The 26,382-nt window shown below is 39.6% G+C and overlaps 1 protein-coding gene and 1 pseudogene across 1 annotated transcript in view; one reads left to right on the forward strand and one right to left on the reverse strand.

Moving 5' to 3' along the window:
* The window catches only part of LOC147701266 (IgGFc-binding protein-like), a 933,218-nt gene that overhangs the window by 184,841 nt on the left and 721,995 nt on the right, over nucleotides 1-26,382 (forward strand). The gene's annotated exons all lie outside the window — the stretch shown is intronic.
* LOC147701267 (C-terminal-binding protein 1 pseudogene) lies at nucleotides 23,348-24,500 on the reverse strand (annotated as a pseudogene).

A 26,382-nucleotide genomic window follows, 5' to 3' on the forward strand; every position in this document is an offset into this window, starting at 1 on the left:
CTCATTTATTGATGGTAGAATATTCATGATGTGTTATAAGCTAAAACTGTGCACAATTTAGCAAGAGTAAACCCTATTGAAGAAGTGCTCCATGTATGGATCAAGGGTTGGCTTTTCTTGTGTTAGTGGTCTCTACACGGCAGACGTCTTCTCTTGCAAAGGGCTCTAGTAAACCCCTTTCAGGGTAGAAACCAGTATAGAACTCAAATTCAGTTTGGTGTAAGGGAGGGTTTCTAGCTGGAAGAAAATTGAAAAACGTGCTGGCTTCCCCCTCTGCGGTCTTGTACCGACAGAGAGAGAGGGCAACAGAGAGAGTGAGTGACACAGATGAAGAAAGAATAAGAGAGAGTTAGAGAGCAAGGAAGAGGAAGGTAAACAGAGAGAGAGAAGACGGGAGACAAAAAAAAGACAGAGAGAGAGGGAGATAGAGAAAGAGAGAGACAGAGAGAGGGAGGGTGAAAGAGATAAGGCAGAGATGGACAGATAGAGATAGATACAGGGACAGGGGCAGGGGCAGAGAGATAGAGGCAGAGACAGACAGAGATAGAGAGAAAGAGAGGGAGACAGAGGGAGGAAGACAGGGACAGATAGAGATGAACATAGAGGGTGACAGACAGAAGGAGGGAAACAGATCGAGGGAGGGAGACAGAGAAAGAAGAAAACTATGGGAGACAGAAAGGGAGAATGAGGGAGACAGAGGGAGGGAGACACAGGAATATAGACCTGGAAATAAAAGCTATAAAACACAACTTTGCTAGTGCATAGAAGAGTGCATACATAATCAATAGACGTTTGAAGCAGTACATGTCCTAAGGTTCACTTTCCACCATGAGTACTTAGATACAACCTGAATGATTACAATTCTACAAGAAGAGTCTTGCAAACCATTTTTAATTTTAAATCATACATTTATTTCTGTAAAATTTCATAATTTAATAGAGCTTCTAACATCATTTCGTCTGAAATTTCATTTTCTGGATGATCAATTTCAAAAGTCATTTCATTAAACTCAATGTCATCTAATGCTTGAACAAAATAATCATCCAATGTTTCGTCTAAAAAATCGCACATGACATCTCCAGCAGCAATACCTTCATCTTCATTATCGCTCCCCGTGAAATATATATTTAGCTCGTCAAAGTGTTACTAATTTCAAAACTAATTTACGTATTGGTCTGTTCTTCTTCCATAGTGAATTTTTTTTATGTTGTTATTCCTTGTAGAAAAACATAAACACTTCATTTTATCATTTTTCCTAATACATAATACAAAACTAGATTTATCGACTATTTTGCCAGTTAAAATTTTTTATACAAAAACCCTTCTGAACTACTTTATATGAATATATCAATGAAATTGCTTATATGAATTTTTAGTTTAACATTTTCAAACCAGTCACTTTTTATCACTATAGGTAAAAACTTGGGCTATTATAATAAAATACAGTACTAAATAAAGTACAAAATATCTATTCACCTTACCAATTTCAAAGTAGTTGATGTGTTGTAGTTAAATGCAAAGAATACAGGTACACGCTGTATATATTTTTTTTAATTTCTTGAAAATGTTTTAAAAGATACAAACCATCTTTACAAACTTATGTACACCATGGAAGTTCTCTTACTTCAGCTCTGTAGAAGTACATCCCACCGATCATTTTTAACACTTAGTTATACTTACCTTCAAAATAATAAATACAATAAAAAAATATTATAAATTGAGCATTTGTAGAAGACAAAAAAATACAATTACAATTTATCTTTTACAAAACAAAATCATTTATAAAGCATTTCAAATGCCTTTTTTGCTGTTCTCAGAATATATTAAAATTCGCAAGAAACAGTGAGTTCAATGGTACTCATCACATAACAGCGGACAAAAAAAAGACATTGAAGAAGATAATCTGAAAAAAACAAACAACAAACTCAATAGCAATCCTAAATATTTTTTTCAAAGACAAATTTCTTACGTAACTATGAGATATGGCAAACAATCTTGAAAAAACAAAACACCATCATTAATTTTCTTCCATTATAAACAATAATACTTACAAATATATGCAGTCAAAATGTACAACAAAAAGTCATTAAGAGTTTCAGGAACTTTTCCCCATGGCCAAATAGTATGTGTGAAATTCTTAATTTAAAAGTTGTTCAATAGAAACTTTGAGCGTCTGCCTCCCAGATCCAAAACCACTGACATCATTTGCACCGTCTTCCACTACTCATTCTTCAGTCCAACGCTATTCAACATCTACATAGCCACCCTTACAGAAAAGGTCCACCAACTGAACCACAACATTATCTCCTACATCGACGACACTCAGCTCATCCTCTTCCTCACCAAGGAGCAACATACCACCAAAAACAACTTCCACAACACAATTAAGCATGTCACCAAGTGGATACGGAGCAGCTCTTCAAATATGAATTGAATTCACACAACATGAAGATACTGTTTTTCAACTCACCCTCTTAGCTTCAGATAACTCCTGCTGATCAACTACACTGTGAACAGTACCAACACCTACTGCCCTTGTACACAACCTATGATTCATATTGAACTCCTCCCTCTACAAGTGTAAACATGTCTACAGCATTTCCTCATACTGCTATCACACGCTCAACATTCTCCACAACATTTACAAGTACATCCTAAAGAAAACAAGAAGATACAGACTACACAGTAGCAACACACTGTACACAAGAATTACAGCCAAACACCTATAATGACTACAACCAATCCAAAGCACCACCACCCGAGTGATCTTCAATGTCCCCTGCTACAGCCACATCACTCACGACATGATACACTTACTCTGCCTCAACATCAACAAGAGGATTACCTTCAAGTTCCTCACCCTCACTTACAAAATACTGTACAACACCAGGCAAAGCTACCTTAACAGCAGTAATCCTGAAAGGCCAAATTTTGATCTTAAAATGTTGGCTTTAAAAATATTAGGTAAGAATTCGGTAACTCTTTAGGCAAACGTTGTTAAAAACTAATTGAGTATCATTACAATGTATCCAACCTTTCAGACATTTTAAATAAACAGTGTAATGTCCAGATGTTGTAGAAGGTCCATCATGAAAAATAATTGAAACAGCTACAAAAGTTCTTCCTGATATTGAAACTTGACCAACTTGACAACATTTTTTATTAAAGTTTCCAATTTTCTTCCATCAGCTCTACAACGTTGCAGCAATAAAATAACATACTGTCCATATCTTTGTATAAATAATGTTGATGACATTTCTGATTTACATTGGCTACATTCCATGTTTTGACTTGCTCCTCTAACTAGATTGTTAAAGGACACTGATTCACAGTCTGGTGAAGTCAAACAAATGAATCTTTCACTGTCTATGTTAGTGTTACTTGTAAACAAACAATTTTGACATTCATGTTGCCATTTATAAGAAAGGCCAAAAAGATTTTCAATATCTATACCTTCATCTTCCAGTACACCAAGCATAAACATTATAAATTCCTGACAATCTTGTTGAATATTCCGAGTAAATTGAGTAGAACCAGAACACGTCCAAAACATTTCGAATATCAGAAACACTTTGTATTTTACTTTTATCACTACTATATTTCTCATAAACAGAATACGACAATCAGCAGAATATTTCGCCCCGATTTTCAAAAATTTGCTGTTGCACACTTTCAAGAAATGAAACAACATTAACTAATACATTAGCATAGCAGTTGACACCACAACTATTTTCAAACCAACAACCAACATTCTCTTCAACACTGTCCTTTTTCTTTTTGCTTACAGGCACAACTTCATTTTGTTTTTTTTCTTTCTCTACAGTTTCACTACAGATATTCTCAAATCTTCTTTTTCTACCTACCACACGCTTTTCAAATACTGGATATTGACCTAAATTGGGAGCATTTTCTCTTCTTAACCTATTTTACTCTTTCACACAATTTGCATCTGCACTAACCTTTGTCTAATCAAAATCAATCAAGTACAATCCAGATAAAGTTCTGACTCGGGACAAAGAAACATATGCCATTCCCTCTTTAAACACGGTACTTCCAATATTCACTATAGCACTATCTACACTTAAACCTTGAGATTTATGAATGGTCACTGCATATGCCAAACAAATAGGAAACTGTTTTCTGCGTACATACAAATCTTTTACAAGCAAGAACCAAGATGAACAACGACTAAACTGTTGTATTTCAGGAATCTCATCAAATTTGATCTTCAAAAATTCAATCCCATCTCTATTTACATAATTAACAAAATCAACAATTATACCCATTGCTCCATTTACTAAACCTTCTTCCACATTCAAATTACGGCGTAAAATTACCCTACAGTTTACACATGCATATAAATTCTTTTCTAAACCATCAGTTTTACGTATCGACTTCTCTAAAGAATCGAATTTCCTCTTCAACCTTTCAATCAAAATAATAGTGATTCCTTCATGCTCTATTTTATCAATAGCTTCCAATTATAAAATTTCTTCATTTTCCAACTTTAACATTTCTTCATTGAATACAGAACATTCACACAGTGTTGGCATTAAGCAGATTACAGACTTGTTTTGTGCAATTTTCATATATATTTTCTCTGGAACAATATTTTCATTTGGAAACAAATTGGGAAGTAATCATCTCAGTAAAGCTTGTTTGCCATGTTCTGTCTCTTTTCCAATTCTTACATCTTGAAGAATGTTTCCATAATCTCCATCTTTTGCCTGACGCATATTTGTAATAAGTTCCTTATACTCAAAATATGACCAAATATTAACATTTCCAATGCTCCCCAAAGACTTTCATGTGCCAGTGTTTTAAACGCTGGTTGTCCTTTTACAGGAGTAAGTTGTAGTAGAACTCCAAAAACTATTACGTGTTTTCCTCCAAATAATACATCATAGTCTGTTTTAAGAATTTGCTGCATTCTTAAATGCACAAAGGCAAGCATTAAGTTTGATACCATGCTTACCTCATCAATAATGACAACTTTCATTTTCTTCAAGACTCTTGCAACTTCAAAACAAGCTTCTCCAGATATCTTGTAGTATTCTAATTTGTTTTCATGCTCTACTGGTAGCATTAATAAACTATGTAAAGTAACTCCTTTAAAATTGTGTGCCGCCAACCCAGTTGGAGCAGAGACCACACAAGACAAATAAGAGTCTGTTGTTTTGTGTAAATAAGTTGAAATTACTTTAATTAAAAAACTTTTTCCTGTTCCAGCTTGTCCAATCAAATACAATCGGATAGGTTGAAATAATGAGCAAGAGCACTCTTTCTTTTCATGAAGTAATCCATGGTTAATCTGTTCTCTCACTTGCTCATATATTTGTTTCTGCTCAACATTAAGTTGTTCTTCCAAATTTCCTAAATTTCTTACATCTTCTTGAGCTTGATACATTGCTGTTTCCACCTCTTCCATAGCACCTGCTGCTTCATTTTGAATAATTGGTTCTCCTAATGGATCCTGACTTAACGGAGCAGAAGTTTGACTGTCTTGAGAACTGTCTCTAGCAATCTCAGCTGCAATTGTAGCTTCTTGTCCAATTTCATCGTTCAACATTTTCACATAATTAGCAAAAACAGGACATTCTACACTATCTTTAGTTGCATTAAAAGAATCTTCATAGCTAGCAAAATCTCCAAGTAATTCTAATTCTGAACGCCATGGCTTGAAAAGTTACAAAAGAGCGAAATAGTAAAATTCCTTTTTGTCAGGTGTTTCGCAACTCAGTTTACGGTGATTAATCAAATGTCCTTTTCTTTGTTTCACTAGACAGCCTTCAGAACCAATCACGGCATATACACCATGATTGATGTTTTCTGTAATATTCCGCTTTAAAATATAGTTTTGCAGCAGTTCATTGAGACAAATGTTCTCCAGATGGTGACTTCTGTTTGGATAATATGTATCCAACATATTTGTTTTCACATTATCTGTACTTTCCGGCTCCTTTTCAGGTAAATATTCAATTTCTTGTACAGATTTAAGTACTCGGTTTCGTGTTGCAGCAAGACCTAGAGTCACCCAAATGATTCTTCTGGATTTGGAGTATAGACTTGCAGATGAAAGGCGAACTGAGCATTCATACGCCCCAATTTCTCAATGAGATAACATCTTCAAACTGTAACTATATAATTTCTTACTTAGACTCTTCTCGTGGGAAATCTCTTCCCACATTTCCTTCAATTCTGTCTTTTCTGATTTCGTTATGTACGATGTTACATATCGAGCAACAGCAATGGAATTGTCTGCAACATATTGAATATCCATGTTAGCATTCCACATAGACAAAATGAATGGGTTTTAGTCATTTATATATTTTGAGTCTTCATTTCTTCTTATATTGTAGGAATTGTTGGGAGACTTTCTTGTGATAGTATGTCACAAAGATGACAAACTGTTCACTCTTCCTTCCGATATTACTGGACGTGGAAATGCAAAACGGCATTTGGTGTAGAATTTGTCTTTAGATTTGTACTTTCCACAACAGTATTTCCCACAACGATGGATTTGGAATTGTAAGACCTGTTGTCTTAAGTCCTTATCCTGTGTGCTTTTGGGTATATCACATGTAGCGTATTCTTCAATAAAAAACATCACAGTATCATCTTACTCTGTTCCAAATTTGGGAGCCTCTTTGATCCATAGTAGCATGTTTATACGAGGAGCACCTCTTGCTTGATACTCCTTTCTCCAAAAGAAGTCCACAACCTCTCCAAGAGGAGGAATTTTTTTATTGGTGATAAAAGACATCATAGCTTCAAAACTATGGTTGAAATACCTGCATACATTAACTGGATCCAAAGAGCACAATTCTCCAGGTGTCTTGTATTCAATATTTATTATATTTGGATTTGCCTTTCAAAAGAAATTGATGTAAATCATCCCAAGCATATTCAGCACAACTTATAGTAAGGAATCATGTAGGAGTTCCTAAGTTCCTTAACATACATTTAAGTTCTCCATGACAACGGTACCAGTGCTCATTAGTACTCATTAGTACCATGCTGAAATGCCATGAGATTATTTACCTGAGATTCTAAAACATTATCTTTCTGGTGTACTTTCTCCATAAATTCCTTAGTCGAAACATTTTGCAGATGTACACCTGTTTACAATATATGGTATACTGCATAAGAAAGTCCAGACAAAAGATGAAACAAATACGGAATACATTGTCAAAATCTTGGATCTTCTGCCTATGTCTGGTATTCAGATGCAGGAATCTGCACAGGTCGGTCATCATATCGTCCTCCTTTCCCTGTAGGAAACAAATGAGGGAAACAACGAGCTTCCAAGCTTTTTTCCCATACACAAATGGGACTTCCCATTGCTTCCTTCATTTGGAATAACTCTATAGTATTCCCTATCACGTCTTTGGAATGCAGTGGATGAACACTATAATGTTCATATATTTCTTCAGTTCTGGACACATCCACGTTTTCAATTTGTCCAGATGGCAAGTCACTATCTTCTTCTACAGTTATTTCTTCTTCACTCATAAACACGTCTTTATAATATTGATTATTTTTTATCAGATACAACGTTGCCTTTTTCACTATTCTAAAATCCACTAATTCTTGCCAGATTTTCTTACTCTTTGTAGGTACGCCATTAACAAGAATAACTAAAGGTTCATCTTCTACATTTTCCACACCAACTGTTTCAATATTTTTCTTTAAATCTAATGGTAAATACACAACTCTTCCCTTTAATCCTCTCTGTAAATCTGAAGGAGGCATTTTCCCTGTCTTAGGCTCCATACGAACAATAGCCTGAAAAGGATGCACACATTGAATAAGAATAGACTCATAAGTATTTAAATCCACCAGTTCAGAAGGAATTTTTACCAACTCAAAATTATTATGCACAGCTCTAACAGGCATTTTATTTTTGTCTAATTTATTATAACAATATTTACAAATACGCTGATCACAGCCCAAATCAAAAGTATTATCTACCAACAAATAAGTTACAAATTCCATCCACTCCTTATTATTTTCTTTTTCACATTTTAAATACAAATCAACAGTCCTAGTCTGAATTTTATAATGAGTACGTCGACAATAAATACAATAATAATTTGCTGTTTCACCAGAAATCACCTTGAACTTTGTAATTTCTTGCACAAAGTTTTCTGTACTGCAATGTTGTACATTCTCTTCTACATTTCCTTCTACTTACGTATAAATTTCTGCACTATCTTCTTCTGCACCAAAGTAACTAACCTGAATTTCATCACAAACGTTCTTTACATCTGACACAGATCCATGAAAAAGAGCACCGTTCCACTTCTTTAACATTAGAGCTGGACTTTTTGCATAATACAATGTTCTGACTAATTTCCTCATTTCAGTATGATGTACTGCCAACATCCTGAAATGGTAAAAAACACGTCTATATACTTTTTTAGAAAGACAAGCCAAAGAATGTCCTTGCTAACCAGTATTTTCTCTCACTCTGCAAGGGTCTAATCCTTGCAACATCTTAATCTTGTGTTTAACACTTTTCTTAGTATAGTTACGTAAGAAATTGCGTAAAAAATCATTAGATTCCTGCCGTGCACTACAAATACTACTGCAATTCCAAGTGTACACTGGAGATTTAGGCCTTCTCCCTAATTCTTCATCAGCTAACACCTCTTCTACATTTCTAGGAACAATTTTCTCTTTCTAAATAGGACAACCATGTTTAACCTCATAAGCATGACCTGTTGTGTCCACTGCATGCAACAACTCAATACTCTGAAAATAACTCTCCTCATTAAAAAAAGGCTCAAAACTTGAACTATGTTTCCATTCACCCAAAAAAAAGTCAAAAAAATTACTTCTACTAATTACTCTTCTCCACTTACTTACTTTTGCTCTTCATTAAATGGATTGGCTTATCTAGTGATAAAATTCTATTGATTACTGAAACAAAAAGGTTTTTTTTTAATTCAAAAGCTTTCTCAATTACATTTTCAATACATTTTAAAATGCGTTTTTCTTCTTACAATTCTTTATTAACTTAGTCAAATTAAACAAAATTCTATTATAAAACACCTTCTTCCTTATTTCCTGAAATTGGTTTTTCCTCCTTTTACTATATATCTTTTTTTCACAAGTTTTTCCATGGATCTTGTCTTTTCTCTTAGTTGCAGAAACAGTCACTGTATTTTTTACTTTGCACACACTACTATTACTGGTTGACAATCTTTGCAGAAAAGTCTTAGTTTACTTACCAGGACATTTTTTACTTTCTGTTAACATATTGTTCTTAAGGTAAATGTTGTACATGAGATCTCTTTATATAAACTGCTTTCTTTCGTCCTTTCTTCTTTGCAATTTTAGAAGGCATGATGATTTTTTTTCAGTGATGATCAAAAGAACCTATTATAAAACATATATATTACTTGAGAAAAATAAATATATGAAATAGACTAATACATTACTTATAAGAAGAGAGGAGAAAATATGACAACAAACATAAGAGCATGACAACAGAAGGACTTACTACAAAAAAAGAGGACTATGAGACAATAGGAAATATAAATACAAAAGAGGATATAAGCAGACACTGCATTATAAAAGGATAAATAGAGTACGAAAAGGCTGGAAAATATAAAGAGATAATGAGCAGTACGAGAACAAAGATGGCAGGAGGAGAGATGGAGAGTATAAGAAGAAAAACACAAAATATAAGGAGACGGGGCAGTTTAAAAAGAGGTTAGACAATTAAGTATAAAAAGAAGTAGGACTAATAGGAGACAGACGAGACAATGAGGACAGAGAGACTCTAAGGGGCCCAATAAGATGGCAGACAAATTGCCCCCGCCAGGTTGGCGGTACCCACCACCAGCTTGGCGGGAGCAATCCATCCACCAACCCACCAGAATGACCCCCAGCCATATTAGCATGGCTGGGGGGTCCACACAAGCAGTCTTTACTGTGAGGGCCCCCTGCGGGCCCCCGGAGTGAAGGTAAGATTGAGGAGGCACACGGGGTACCTGTGGTATCCACCAGAATTTGCATACACAAAGCGGCACGCACAGCACGGTGCCTGCCGCATTGTGTATGCAAATGCATACATGCATTTTTAGCATTTTGGCAGGCAAACCTGAGAGCACCACCCACCACAATGTTAAAAATGCAGGATGCATCCGCCACTGTGGCGGGCGCATCCTAATATCCCCCCAAAGGACTCCCACCCTTACGGCAGGCAGTCCCAACTACCGTGAGGACGGCAGGCGAACTAAGACCCCCTAAGAGTACAGAAGACACTATGACAACAAGCAGCACTGTAAGAAAATACAAATGAAAATAAAGAAAGAGGGAAAATATCACAAGAGAGGAGACACTATAAGCAGAGAGAGGTAGACTGTGAGAGACAGAGCGGACATTATGGAAAAAGGTGAAAGAGTAAATCTTGAATTTTCACGGACGCTCAGTGTGATTGTAGACAAAAAATTTTAAAACATACATTTCACCAAAGCACATTTACCACACTAAAACATTTTAGTGACTACACACATTCCATATATATGACCACTACATTTCAGTAGACAATCCTGACTCATTTTGCAAATACATTTCCAATTTACACCATTATTTTTTTGCCAACATTACATCCAAATATGAAACACAATAGAACAAGAAAAAGGCCCAAGGGGATTGTATATCTGCACAAGAATGTATGCAGCAGTCTATGTATGCTGACTGGAGGATTATTATGAGAGAGAAGAATAAGAGGTCAGAGGAGAGACTATAAAACGAAGGGGCATAATTAAGAAACAAAAGGAAACAATAAAGACAGAGGGGGAATAAATAAACAGGAGGCAGTATGAGAAGAAGTGGCACAGTGAAGGAAGACAAATTAAAATAAGGAAATATAGGAAAATATCAGAACAGAGGGAACACTATAAGCAGATAGAGTTAGACTGTGAGAGAGACAGCGGAGATTATGGTGCAAGTGTAAATTTAATGTTCACAGACGCTCAGTGTGATTCTAGACAAAAAAGTTTAAACCATACATTTCACCAAAAACATTTACCACACTAAAACATTTTACTGACTAAAGACAATCCATGTATATGACCACTACATTTCAGTGGACAATCCTGACTCATTTTGCAAATACATTTCTAAATTGCACCATTTCTTTTTGCCAACATTACATCCAAATATAAAACACAATAGAACAAGAAAGAGGCCCAAGGGGCTTGTAAATGTGTGCAAGAATGTATGCAGCAGTGTATATATACTGACTGGAGAATTATTTAGAGAGACATATGATGAGAGAGAGAGGAATAAGAGGTCCGAGGAGAGACTATAAAGAGAAGGGGGACTATTAAGAGACGGATGGAGACAATAAGGTTAGAGGGGGACTAAAAGGACAGGAGAGAGTATGAAAAAAAGTGAAACTGTGAACAAAGACAAATTAAAATAAGGAAAGAAGGGAAATATCAGAAGAGAGGGGACACTATAAGCAGAGAGAGTTAGACTGAGAGAGAGACAGCAGAGATTATAGAAAAAGGTGCACGTGTAAATCTTTAATTTTCACAGACGCTCAGTGTGATTCTAGAAAAAATACTTTAAACCATACATTTCACCAAAACACATTTACCACACTAAAACATTTTAGTGACTTAACACATTCCATGTATATGACCTCTACATTTCAGTGGACAATCCTAACTCATTTGGAAATACATTTCCAATTTGCACCATTATTTTTTTGCAACATTACATCCAAATATGGAACAAAATAGAACAAGAAAGAGGCCCAAAAGGCATGAATTCTGCCCAAAAGTGTATGCAACAGTCTATGTACACTGACTACAAAATTGTAGATTTAGAACACAAGCCTAATTCTAAACAAGCAACACTATTAAGTATTCTACAACTAAAAAATTTGACTGCAAACATTCTACATTTTTAGTACTGCTCTTTATTCCTCAAAGATGACTAACTAAACACATTAATTTACCAAATGATTTAATCACAATAGTTATCCAAATGCAGACAAAATCAGAATATGGTTCTACAAACTTTACAGGAATAAACACATTACTATTACTAAAAGTACAATGCAACACATACAGTCCCTTACAAGTAATCAACTCACCTTTCAAACTGATTGGAAGATTAAGAAGAATGCCACTCACACAGCAGATAGTCTCACGCAGAATCTCTCTGCCTCAGTGTGTGCAGCAGAACCAAACAAATGGCACATTTTCCCTCTCAATTTACACATATATAAACATTAATAACAAATCAAATTCCTTCACACAATAATTCAAAACCAAAGACACATTTCCATTGGTTCAACATTTCAAACCTTTCCAACTGACATCACTTTCCACCCTTTCCCCAGCAGATCATGCAAATGTTAACTGTTAACAGAGGTCAAAAGTTCAGCACGCTATAAAACACTGCTAATCAACAAGTTTAGACAATGCATAAGTACTTACATATAAGTAACAATAAATAGAAACGGTATAATTAGAACCAACTAACACATAAACTTGATAGATATTTGAAAAATATATTTTTTTGATTTAGTTTTTCATGCTGAGGTGCGCTCACTGTACGTCTTACAGACTCTGCACCGTATGTCGTACGTGCGTGCATGGTACGCGTACGGTAAATCAACCGTAAAAAAAATAGCCTCTATTACTAATTTATTTTTTTTCCCCGGGGACCCTATCCCCCGGGGCTAAAATATCAAATATAATGTTGGGGACCGTGGGGGAGGCCCCAAAGCCTCCATGGTCCCAGCCGGCTCTCCGCGTCCTTCGGGAGCCAGCATTGTTTTTCATCAGAGAGAGCAGCTAACATGCTGCTCTCTCTGACGAAAAGCAGTTTGCTATTGTAGGGCGGGAGTCGCAAGGCTCCAGCCCTATCATACCAAACAGCAGTGTCCCAGGGGTAGGCACCCTGGGACACTGCAGGCGCTGGCCCTGGGGAGGTGGCGGTGCCCAGGGCCACACAAGGCTTCAGGAGGGGGGCCGCACTGCCCCTCTCCCAACATTGAAAAACCGGGGTGGTGGTCCCCGGGGCTGAGGGGTCCATCACGGACCAACCTATTTTACATATTAGTGCCCCGGGGAGGTGGCGGTCCCCAAGGCATGTGGGGGGGTTAAGCCCCCACACACAGGTTTTTGTTTGTTTTAAACAAAGCCCCGGGGGTGTCAGTCCCGGGGCTGCCGGGGGCCGTGAGCCTCCCGCATACTTAGAAAGAAAGCCCTCTGGGGGTGGCCGTCCCCCAGGGGGCCTTAGAGGCCCCCCATCACTAATATCAAAGCCCTGGGGGGTGGCAGTCCCCGGTGATTATAAAAAATTAGTAATAGACAATTTTTTTTTTTACGATATATTTTCCGTACGCGTACGTTGCGAGGTCCGTAAGTCGTCCAGTGAGCGTACAAAACCAAGAAGAAGAAAAAATGGACATTGGAGATCATTGGACATCCCCCTAACTAACCCAAGGGAGTCAGGAAGTCCTATAGCAAACAGCAAATATTTCCTGTCAATATACACATTCAATCCACACACATATACAAATAAATAACAAATCACATTTATTCCCACATTGAATCAAAATGAAACACAATTTTTCTATTGCTTGAACTTTTGAACCTTTTCCAAATGTCAAAACGTTCAACCCTTCCCCCAACCACATTCTGCCAGTTACCATAGAAACACTTCAGGGAACACCTTACTGACAACACAGGTGACAAGGCCATCATACATTGTTGCAAATCAAAGCAGCAAGTGTGCTTGACTTCTCAATATACCAACTTCTCTTAAGTAATGTTCTTTTCTATCACTTTTTCTTAACCAATAAATGACAGGCTTTTAAAAAACTGAAAATTGCACCCTACTTTTCTACCTCGTAACATTTCAAACAACCAATCACTTATTTGCTTTTTATCAAAACTCCACTTATCCACCATTTTAGAAAAAAAAATCTTCAAACTGCCCTTTCATTTACAGAGACGATCATAGTGCATCCAAACCTCTCTTCGAGATGCTTACAGTGTGGATTGTGGGACACAGCTATATTTTCTGGAGTGAAAGGTACGCACAACAGAAAGAAATTCACAAAGACCTAGGTTTACCAAATGTAGACATTAAATGGATTGGACAGAGAGGGTTAAAGTGGCACCAATTGATGCCATTAGTGAAATCCTTTATGCATCCCCAACACCCTAACCTCAAAATTGTGCACTGTGGTGGCAATGACCTAGGTACTTTATCTGGGGTAGGACTGGAAATGTTTATGAAGGACACCTTTACAAAACTGATGTCATTTTCCCCCAAACTGCCTTTGTCCACTCTAATATATGTCAAAGGCAAAAATGGAACTGGTCCAATCAATTTTGTCCATACATTGAGAAAGCTAGGAAACATGTGAATAAATCTCTTTGCTTTTCTCCGAGACTATAGAATGGGGTCGATTTACCACAACAATCTGCGTTTCAATATGCAAAACATCTACAGGAGAGACGGTGTACATTTTGCAGATGAAGGGAACAGAGTCTTCCTCATAAACTTTAGACTCTGCATCGGTACTTACTTGGAGGTACTAAAATCTCCCAATAAACACAAGGGCTCTTTTTAGAGCCACCCAACATGTAAACACATACACTTCATATATATCTAAAAATATTTAACTTTTTGGGACGACTTACAGACTTTGCACCGTACGTACGAGCATGGTGCGCATACCGTAAATCTATTGTAAAAAAAAAATAGCATCTATCACTAATTTTTTATAATCCCAGGGGACCCCATCCCCCGGGGCTAAGATACAACGTTGGGGGGAGCCCCAATGCCCCCACGGTCCCAACCGGCTCCCCACGATTGGGATCCCCCCACACTTTTTCTCTCATTTTATCCCCGGGATTTGGTCCCCCCAAGGGCTAATCTTTAAAAAAACAGACCAGGTTTTTTTTTCTCGCGGAGTTCGTGTATGTATGCGTACTCCGCAATTAAAAAAAAAATAAAACATGTTTTGGGCTTGGGGGTAGTTGTAGGACCCCCTGAGCAGGCCTAGGGGGGCAGGGTGTTTCTACCCTGCCCCCTTTTTGCGTTTTCCACATTTGTTTCTCTGCTTCCTTGTGCCTCGGTTCTAACTTTAGGACTCCTAAATGCCTTCTGTGAATACCGAAAGTCCTAAAGTTAGGATTTTTCTCAGTTTAGGAGGAGTAAAGTTAGGACTCCTAACTTTAGGACTCCTAAATGCCTTCTGTGAATACCGAAAGTCTTAAAATTAGGATTTTTCTCAGTTTCGGAGTAGTAAAGTTAGGACTCCTAACTTTAGGACTCCTAAATGCCTTCTGTGAATACGGAAATTATTCAAATGAGGATTTTTCTAAATTTAGTAGTAGTAAAGTTAAGACTCCTAACTTTAGGACTCCTTAATGCCTTCTGTGAATACCGAAAGTCTTAAAATTAGGATTTTTCTCAACTTTACTACTACTTAACCCAGAAAAATCCTAATTTTAAGACTTTCGGTATTCACAGAAGGCATTTAGGAGTCCTAAAGTTAGGACTCCTAACTCCCGTGAATACCGAAATGAGTAAGTGTCTTCTGTGAATACGAAAATGGTAGTAAGTTTAGGATTTTGTCTTAATTTAGTTCTGTGAATCGGGCCCAAAGGTTACAGAAATATTATAGTTAGGCTCAGGTTTCACTATTACAAAACCAGTGAAATTAGATGTTATAGTTAGCAGAGCTAACTATAACTTGATCCCACGCAATGCACTGCTTATGACCTAACTTATTTTATCACTCATGACATGGTCAGTGACATAACTGGTGATATCCTAAATGACAACATCCACAGAATCTCTGATGGCCCTTCACACCTCCATGTAACCTTTCCTATACTACCATTCTCAAACCCATTCACATACCCATACCAGTAGCTACACAGACACTTACTGATTAATGGATGAACACATATATGCATTCACTCACCCATAGAGCCACTCATACATCCACTGCCTCACTAATACAGCCATTGACATATCCACTCATACACCTGTACAACCACTCACACACTGAGCCAGTCACCCATAGAGTTCCTAACATATTTACTCATCTATACAGTCAATCACACAGTAACTTACTCGCCCATACAATTACACACACACACACTAACTCACTCATAGATTGAGTAGACTGTTTAGGTGGCTGAGTAACATGTACTCAGTCACCTAAACAGTCACTGACACAACTATATACTCACCCATACAAACCCTCTTGCATTCACTCACTCACTGATACGGTTACTCTCATTGCCCATCCCTCACATATTCTGCCTTTCACATACCCAGTTACTCAAGCATATACAATTGCACTCAACAACACAGCCATACACACACTAAGACCCATACAGCTCCTTGCAGCATGCACTCACTAACCCGTACAGCCACTGACTCGCCCACTCACTCATCTATACAGGCAGTCACATACCCCCTCACCCACCCACACAGATACCCAGACACCCAAGGAAGTACTCAGACAATCAAACATACACCAAATAGAAATGCACATACCTACTCACATACCCATACAGTCACTTAGATACTAACAGACAGACATATGCAGACATTGACACAACCAGTCACTACCCATACATTCACTGACTGAGACACCTAATCACTCACTTATACTATCAGTCATGCACCCAACGAATCATTTAAACAGGCACTCATACACCCACTGATTCACCAATAGACTTTGGTATATATATTTAACACACGTTAACTTTTTACAAACACTGACAGTCACTGGATGATGCCATCACTGATGTCATTTCACATGTCATCAGTGATGTCACTGACTATGTCATGAGTAATGTAATATGTGAAGTCATAAGCATTGCATTGCAGGGGCACGATTTGTAGTTAGTTCAGCTAACTATAATGGCTGCATTTCACTAGTTTTGTATGAGTGAAACCTGAGCATAACTATAACGTCTCTGTAACCTTTTTTTTTTACAATGAATATATATATTCACTGTAAAATAAACAAAGGATACAAGGATTTTAAAGTAAGGGTCAGATTTCACTCATACAAAACCAGTGAAATTCTGCAGTTATAGTTACCTGAGCTCATGCCCGCAGTGCAGTGCTTATTACCTCACATATTACATCACTCATAACATGGTCAGTGACATCACTGATGACATAGCAAAAGACATCACAGATGACACTATCCATTGACTGGAAGTATTTGTAAGAGTTTATGATTGGTAAACATATATACTAAGGTACTACAAAAATAGTATACTTGGTGCACCTCTAATGAGTGATACTACTTTTAGTATATATTATGTTAGTGGCTGTGTGACAGTATGTATCATTGTGAGTATCAGTGTGTGAGTAGCTGTATTTGTGTAAGTGGTTGTGTGAGTACCTGTGTGGGGGAGTGATATGCTGTGTGAGTGGCTGTATTTATGAGTTAGTGGGTGTGTCAGCAGATATATAGGTGGGTGAGTGATGCTGTAAGTGGTACTATCATTGTGTAAGAGGGTGTGTAGGTACTGTATGGTTCAGTGAGTGGGTGTTTGAATGTCTCAATGAGTGAGTATCTGGGTGCATAAGTGGCTGTATGAGTGATTTGCTGCTTGAGTCGAATTTTGTTAAGTGACTTTATTTTTTCGAGATTGTATTGGACTGTGAGTGTCAGTGTGAATGCATATATGGGGGAGTACAGGAATCTGTAAGTGTTTGTATGGATGTGTGGATGGGTATGTAAGTGGTTGCATGAATGAGAGTCTGAGGGCTTGTATGGCTGAGTGAATGGCTGTGTTGAGAGGCTGATTGGGTCAGTGAGTAGGTGTGTGACTTTGTAGGTAAATAGGTGGGTGTTTGAGTAGCTATATGGCTGAGTATGGTTATGGTTATGTGACTAAGCATGAGCGGGAAATCCGTTACGCTCGCGGATTTTGCGGATTTTTGGGAAATCCGCAATCCGCAAATTTTGCGGATTTCCCGCAAAATCCGCAAAAAAAAATCTGCGAGCGTAACGGGTTCAAAAGTTGAACCCCCACTCATGCAACTATTTTACAATGGCGCCAGCGCCGTTGTAAAATAGTTACAAAGTTAGCTTGCACAGGAATCACTAGATAAAACGAAGCAGGTGCTGCTTTATTTTATCTAAGTGCTTCCTGTGCAAGCTAACTTTGTAACTATTTTACAACGGCGCTGGCAGCTTGCTGGCGCCATTGTAAAATAGTTACAGGCACAGCCTTACACAGGTCACTCAAGGGACCCCTGTGCCCTTCAGGGCGATTGCATAGTAACACACACATGGTCACTCGAACTAGTTGATGCTCAAAATCAGTGACTCATTCATTAGCCCAAAAACAATCATGAGCGTCTTCGAGGCTGGACAGGTGTGCCTCTTCCCAAATCTACCGTGGAAAATCAGCTGTGATGCTGGGTAGAGGGCGGCCTTTGCATGGTCACTCGAACTAGTTGATGCTCAAAATCAGTGACTCATTCATTAGCCCAAAAACAATCATGAGCGTCTTCGAGGCGGGACAGGTGTGCCTCTTCCCAAATCTACTGTGGAAAATCAGCTGTGATGCTGGGTAGAGGCCTTTGCATCCTTGACTTTCATGAGCGCAATCCCCGTGCTGTTCCTGTGACCAGGAGCTTCTTTCTCTTCATATAATTGTGTTCCCACGGGTTGCTGCAAGTTCGCACGCGTTTTGTACAATTTCGCAATTTGCGAAATTGTACAAAACCCTCGCGAACTTGCAGAAACCTGTGCGAACATAAAAAAAAAAAATTCGCGAGAATTCGTGGATTTTGCGGATTGCGAGTTCGCAAATCCGCAAAATTCACGAACGCGAGATTCGCAAAATTCCCCCATACTTATATGTGACTAGCTGTATGGGTTCGTAACTGATTGTATAAGTAGTTGTAGGGGTGAGTGAATGGATGTGTGAGTGGCTGTTCCAGTGAATGAGTGGGTGTTTGGTTGGCTCTATAAAGGAGTGAGTGGATGTGTGTATGCTGATATAGGGCTGTGAATGGGCACGTCAGTGGTTGTACAGGTGTGTGAGTGGGAGTAAAAGAGGCTGTATGGGGTGTGAGTAAATATGTAAGTGGTTCTGTGGATGATGTCATCAGTGATGGCATTTGAGATGTAATCATTGATTTCATCTGTGATATCACTGACCATGTCATGAGTGATGTAATATGTAATGTCCGCAAGCAGTACATTGCAAGGGCATAAGTTATAGGTAGCTCAGGTAACTATAACTGCTGAATTTCGATGGCTTTGTGCAATTAAATATTAGCCTAACAATAATATCTCTGCAAGATTTGGTTTTTCAGTGAATGTCTTAGGTTTTTCTTAAATTCTATTTCCTACCTACGTCTCTGTAACCTTTGTTTTTCTTCAGTGAATTTCCAAAAACATTTTAATGTTGTTTCCCAATTATAATGTCCCTGTAACCTTTTGATTCCTTCGTGAATATTTATATATTACCTAATGGCTGTCGACAGTAGGTAGTTATAGTTAGGACCTAATTTCTATTAAAAAGCTGTTTTTGATTTGACAATACCTTGAAGTCATTTGACGAATCATTGCGAAATTTTCAAAACTAATTTGACACTCACTTCAGCTCCTACCTTGAAAATTTCAGTGTGATCTGTCAAGCGTGGCTGGGAAAAAGGGGGATCCCAAAATGCTTTTTCTCCATGTTAATTTCCAGGGGAAATTTTAGACCCGGCTACAGCCTGAACTGCTGAACGGAACTACCCCAAATTTGTGAAAAAGGTAGCACTTGGTTCAGAAAGTACTCTTCTTGTTGAATGGTGTAAATCCATTCAGTAGATCCTGAGAAATGTTAAGATTTCTCAGATATACAACTGTGGCTGTTGTCGATCTGCAACCCCTCCCAAACTTGTGCCTGAGATCTGATTGGCTGCCAACACATCAAACCAGGAAGTGTTGCCAGCCATCTTGTGACAAGGTTTAACAGAGTCACAAGAAAAAACATTTAAAAAAACAGATAAGGGGGGCGGTGTAGAAACACCCTGACCCCCTGGATAAAAAAGCGTGAGCTGCGTTGGATCCACAAATCCAGCTGAAAATGTTAAAAAATTAAGCACGGGTTGCAGCGCTTTGTTTAATCAGGGCGCTGAGTAGGACAGGTCCTGGCAGCAATAAGAAATATTAAAGCCCAAGGGACTACCACCTCGCCGGTGCTAAACACAAAAAGAATGGGGGGGTACATCCCACTGCAGCCCCAGGTTTTGCCACCTTCCCGAGGCTATTGAAAATGAAAATGATTGGAAGCTCCATCCCCCCCACGCAGCCCAGGGGACAGCCACCTTCCTGGGGCTATAGTAAATTAAAATACGTGGGGGACTCCACCCCCCCATACAGCACCTGGGACCATCGCCGCCCTGGGGCTATATTTCAAAAACTGTATGAGGAGGCTTCAGCTCTTCGATGCAGTCCAGGAGACCACCACCACCCCGGGACACAAATGAAGTAAGGCCCTGGGGCTATGCAGATGTTTGGAGGCCCCATCTCCATGAACTCTCCATGGCCCTGGGGAACGCCAACCCCCAGGGCCGGATCCAGCAAGGTCTTGGGGTGCCCACGCCGGGATATTGCAGTTTGCTTTTGATTGGCGGAGGCACTGCTCCCGCCAAGCCATAGCAAACTTGTTTCTCGCATCCATGAAGTAAAGCGGAATTGCTTTTGGACAGAGGGAGCTGCATGTTTGCATCTCCCTCTGTCCAAAAGCAATGCCATCTTCTGCAGGAGGCAGGGAGCCAGCATATAACGTGGGGCCTTGAGGATCCCCCTGGGGGATTGGGGTCCCCGGGGCTAAAGTGGCCCAGGGAGGGGGTCCATGTTGGCCCCCCCAATCAAAAAAGAGGAGAAGGCATTGTCCCAGGGGAAAAAAGGAGAAGGCCTTGTCCCGGGGGATGGCTTTTTAAAAAAATATTTATTTTTTAAATATAGGCCTACCCCAGAGGATAGTGTACCCCAGGGCTGAAATAGGCCTGGGGAGGGGGGCTGCGCGGGCATTCTCTCTTTTAAAAAAATGAACAAATATATGGCAGTCCGCGCCCATCCTCTCTTTTAAAAAAAATAAACAAATATGTGGCAGGCCCCGGGGATAGGCTCCCCGGGTCATATTTGGCCCCGGGAAGGGGTGGCCATGCAGCCCCCCTTCCTTAATTTTGTTTTTAACAAAAGGAAAAGGACTGGCCCCAGGAATGGGGTCGCCAGAGTCGTATACGGGCCGAATTTGAGGCAGAGCAGACCCTTTCCCCATTTTAAAAAAAGAATGGCCCTGGGGGGTGGGGTCCTGGGGTCAAAATCGTCCAAGAGAAGGGGGCTACGCAGACCCCTTACCTAAAAAAAAGTATTTAAAAAAAACTGGCAAGTCTCAAAGGTAACTCCTCCTTTACTAACACTCTACAAACGCACCTCCTGTCACCGTGGTAGTTGGGAAATTAAATTCCCTTGAATGCTTATGGTTATTTGAGGCCAAAAAGCCCTCTTGTTACTTCCAGTAAGACTCAGACAGCAGGATTGCTGAGAGGGCTTCAAGACCACAATCCCTTTATCTATCACTCTGCAAATGCACCTCCTGGTGCTCTTCTGGTTGGGAAATGAATTCCACTTTACTCCCGAGAGCCTCAGTACGAAAGATGACAATTCCCCCTAACCAGTAGTACCCTAGGAGGCATGTTTTCAAAGTGGTGGAGAAAGGGGGCGTGGCCTCCAACTTCCTATCACCAATCCAGCTGTGTGGGTCTTACTTGAGGTAGCAGGAGGCCGTGTTGGCCCCCAAAGACCCTAAATAGCCAAGTGCACTTCACCCTCCTAGAACTAGTACAGCCGGAGGCGCATTTGCAGACTGGTGGAGAAAGGGGGTATACCCTGCTATCAGTTCTCAGCAATCCTACTGTATGAGATGAACTGGAAGTATTATGAGGGTAGTTGGCCCCCGAGTACATCCTTGGGGGCCAACTACCACTCCTGTTACCTCCAGGTTGTCCCACACTGCAGGATTCCTCAGAAGTTGTCAGAGACCATGGGCCTTTCTCCACCATAAAGTCCCCTTAGCTCCAGAGGGACCTTGGTGGCCATTAGCCCTCCTGTCAGATGTATGACATCACAACGCATGCTTTTACATCGCATGCTTTTACATCGCATGCTTTTACATCGCAACTTTTACAACGCATGCCTTTACAAGGCATAGTGTTGAGGGGTGCTGGATAGTGAATAGTTTAATTTACTATTCCAACTCCAGTCCCCGTGGATAGTAGGGAAGGTGCTGGATAGTAAATTAAATCTATTCCCTTTCCTAGAGCGACCCCCAGCGCAATGCGTTGTAATGGTTTGCGTTGTAAAAGTTGCGATGTAAAAGCACTGCGTGGTAAAAGTTGCATTGTAAAGGATGATTCCCCCTCCTGTCAGACCTACAGGCAGAATTCCTGAAAGCTGTTCGAAAGCCCAGCCCCCTTTCTCCACCACTCTGCAAACGTGACTGCTAGTTAAAAAGCATTAAAACTCACCAAAAAATGCAGAGGTTACAGGGGTGTTATAATTAAGAATTAGCATTTAACAAACCTTAGAAGGTCACTGAAAAAAACAAAGGTTACAAGGACATTATATTTAGCAAATAGATTCATTAAAAACCTTAGAAAATGACACAAAAAAATGTTACAGGGATGGTATAGTTAGGGTCAGATTTTACTCATATAAAACCGGAGAAAATCAGCTGTTATAGTTACCTGAGTTAACTATAACTTGTGCCCCCACAATGCACTCCTTATGACCTTACAAATGACATCACTCATGACATGGTCAGTGACTGCACTCATGACATCTCAAATTACATCACTCATGATATCACTGATGATAGGGAATTTCTAAGGTTTAATAAATTCTATTTGCTAACTATAACGCCCTTGTAACCTTGCAGTTGTTATAGCCCACAAGCTCAGGTCATAATTTCAATATACTTTTCAAAGCTGATTATTTAGTGTTTCAGCACTGCCACCATGTTACAATACCTTTTGCTGCCCTTATGTCCAAAATAGTCAGAAGTAGTATCAATACCCCTTTTACATCCCTTTTTCACCATCACATTTCCATTTACATTATGATAATCCTTTTGCTTCTCTGTGTCAGCGGGCAGCTCAGGTTCCCAACCTGAAGCACAGTACATCTAAGTCTTCGGCGTTATGGGAGCCCCAGAACACAGCAGAACGGCTTCAGCATGGTCGGTAATGAAGAGCCCAGGCACACAAAACATCTAAGAGGAATGAGTTGAAACATGATTAAGGATAGCCAAGCAGTGCTTTATTGCATGTCAAAAGGTAGCAGTAATAATATGGCGCTGGGAACTATTCCTTCTGTTGAGGGGAGGCCTGCTAGTGCCACAATTATAACATTGAGAGGGTACATGTATGCAGCGCCGTTCCGCTCCTGATGAATAACTCCAGGATCCATGCTGGCCCAATGTGTAGCTGTTGGCAAGTGATCTTAGTTAACACAGTTCTTCAGACTCTCTGGAAAGAGACCTGTTATTACCCATCGGATCGCTCGTGCTGCCTCTCTCACATTTCAATGAAGGACTGCTCACTGTACCAAGCTGCATGCGGTGTGCAGATCAGGTTTGTCGCATCTTTCAGTGGCCCTTGACTGAAGGTGAATGGCTCAGATTCATTGATGTCTAAAGCGGCTCTTACTATCCTTTCTTCCTTAAGAGCTTGTACTAGGGCCTTTTCGTCAACCAAACCACTATGAGGTGTGTTGACCAGAAATGCTCCTTGTCTCATTTGTTTAATATTAAAATGAATAATAAGAGGATGGTTGCTTTAATTCAAACTGCAGTGCAGGGTGACACAGTCACTATGAAATAGTAGGCCCTGCCAAGTGCTCACCCGCTGAAGACCATTCAATGCTAAATATCACACTAAAACCAAAGGCCTTTGCTCACAATCTCACTGCTTGTCCAACTCGTCCTAATCTAATAATGCCCAGGGTCACCCCTCTGATCCTTGCAGTTATATAACCTACTTCATGAATCTGTTCCACACTCTGCACTCTTGTGCCTTCCTGTAGTGCTTGGTACAGCCATGTAGCGCACATATATAGATTCAAAATGTGGCATATAGTAGAATCTGCTGTCTTCTCTACAGGTGCTGCAGGCACGTTACATTTTAATATCTAAGTTGCCAGTAGATTTGATGTTAGTGTTGTCAGTATCACTTCCGATTTGGACAATGATTCGTACTTTTGTGTATTTCTCAAGGACTTCACTTTTCACAGTGGTGGTGTGATACACAAGCTTATCCACTGCTTCATTCAGTAACTTTTCGTGAGTTTCTTATGTGGACTGTGCATCACAGATCACCACAGTGGCTACCACGTTCAGGCTAGACATTTCTACTGTACAGCGCCACCCATCCAACAGTGCTACAAGTGAGTGTGGGTGCATGAGCCAATTCATTATCGAAAGTTAAATACTGTCAACCAGAGAACTGTCTGTTTGACCCTTCCCAGCCCAGGAGTAAGCCTTATTGTTGTATGTTGAGTCTTGTGTCATTAAAATAGGTAACAAGACACAGCTGCTGAGTTCATAGATGTATTTGCAGGAAAACGAGCCAACACTCCTCTCACATGCGCACCAACTGCCTTTATGTAGAACTAGAATATTCAGAGAACCATGACAACCTAAAAGGTTATTTGAGATATGCTTCTAACAAGCATATCTAAACACAACATGCTTCATCTTAGGGTATAGCTGGGCTTGGAAAGGAGACATTGTTGGTCCAGCATATGTGCTTTTTTCAACTGTTAATCATTAAAAACCTACTCCCAACTGTGCACTGCTTACTGCACACAACACTCAACAGATACACTGCAAAAAACAACCAGAAGGCCAACCAATCAGAAAGGCATTGTGACTTGTATACTGGGAGCATTCTTCCTCTCTTTCATACTCTTCCTTTTGAGGGCAAGGGGTGTGTGCTCTTAAAAAACAGCAAACCAATTAGTTATGAAATAACTTAACCTCACAGATGGCCTGGGCATTTCATCCATGTCAAGATATGTGTAAAGCAAAAACAGGCAGCAGTACTTCTCTATTCTTCTTGACAGGAGCCTGCACTTGTTTTTTCTAAAATAGATTGCTGTGGACTTGTGGATCTTTTGCATTTCCGCAGCAAGTTTTCTTTTTAAAAGTGCATGTTGGCTTGTTGATGGACAGAAAGACCCCAGGACTACAGGTAGGGGGTCAGGGTATTCCTACACTGCTCCTTTTTTTCAAACTTGTTTTGCTGGACCTTGCTGAAGCCAAGCCCACAGATGGCTGCCAATACTTCCTGGTTGAAGTGTTGGCAGTTAATCACATTTGAACATGAGGACTGTTGGATCCTCGAAGGTTACGCATCCCTATATATCCAAATTTGGATTCATTTTAATATTTTCAAAACTATTAAACAGATTTACAGCAAATCACAAAAAGGACGCTTTATGTACTAACAGCTACCTTTCTGACAAATTTTTGTCTAATTCCATTCAGCAGATCGGGCTGTAGCTGTGTCTAAAATCCCTGTGGGAATTTGCATCGTAAAAACACGTTTTGCCCCCCCCTTTTTCTTCTGCCCCTGCTTGACAGATGACCCCAAAACCTTCAAGACACTAGGTATAAAATATATTAGTCCATAAGTAACTTCCTGGACTCCTAAAAGAAAATCTACACGCATATTAATGTACATTTTGAGGGCCTGCTTGGATGGGTTAATTCCTTAGATTCTGATCGTGTCCAGCATTTGCATTGAGTTTCTTATGTTTAGCAGCACTTTCGTTCCACTAGACTGGTTGATATTTCCTGCCACAGCATAGTCTTCAGGCATCCTTCACTTGAAATGAGCAGTTTGCTGCACAGCTTGATAAAAGTGCCTGCCCCAACCCCTCGATGGTCCAAAAGGCCAAACTCAAGTCTTATCTGAGCTGGGAATGAGGATTTTGGTAGACTTCATACTTGCTTGATGATTCTTGTTGTTATCTTGTTCACCAGAAAGGAGTCTTTCCTCAGCATAATCTCCTGGTCATAACATAAATAAATGAAGGTTTTAGCTTTCTTGATGGCTACAAGAGGGGACAGACTTGCGCCAATACAACTGCCTCGCAAGGTTTGTTAGTGCTACCTCAACTGACAGAGCCTTTGCTCTGACCACTTCCTTCTGTTTGGAGAAGGTTCCCTTTGAGTCCATGTAAACCCCCAGATATTTGTAGAAGGCGGTGATTTCACTGCTTTTGCCATTGAATTGCCACCTCCTTTTTGCAGCTTCCTTTTCCCAAAGGTAATTGTTTTTGATAGATTTATT

This window comes from Lissotriton vulgaris, chromosome 7 (genome assembly GCF_964263255.1).
Source record: "Lissotriton vulgaris chromosome 7, aLisVul1.2, whole genome shotgun sequence".
In the NCBI taxonomy this organism is placed as follows: Eukaryota; Metazoa; Chordata; class Amphibia; order Caudata; family Salamandridae; genus Lissotriton; species Lissotriton vulgaris.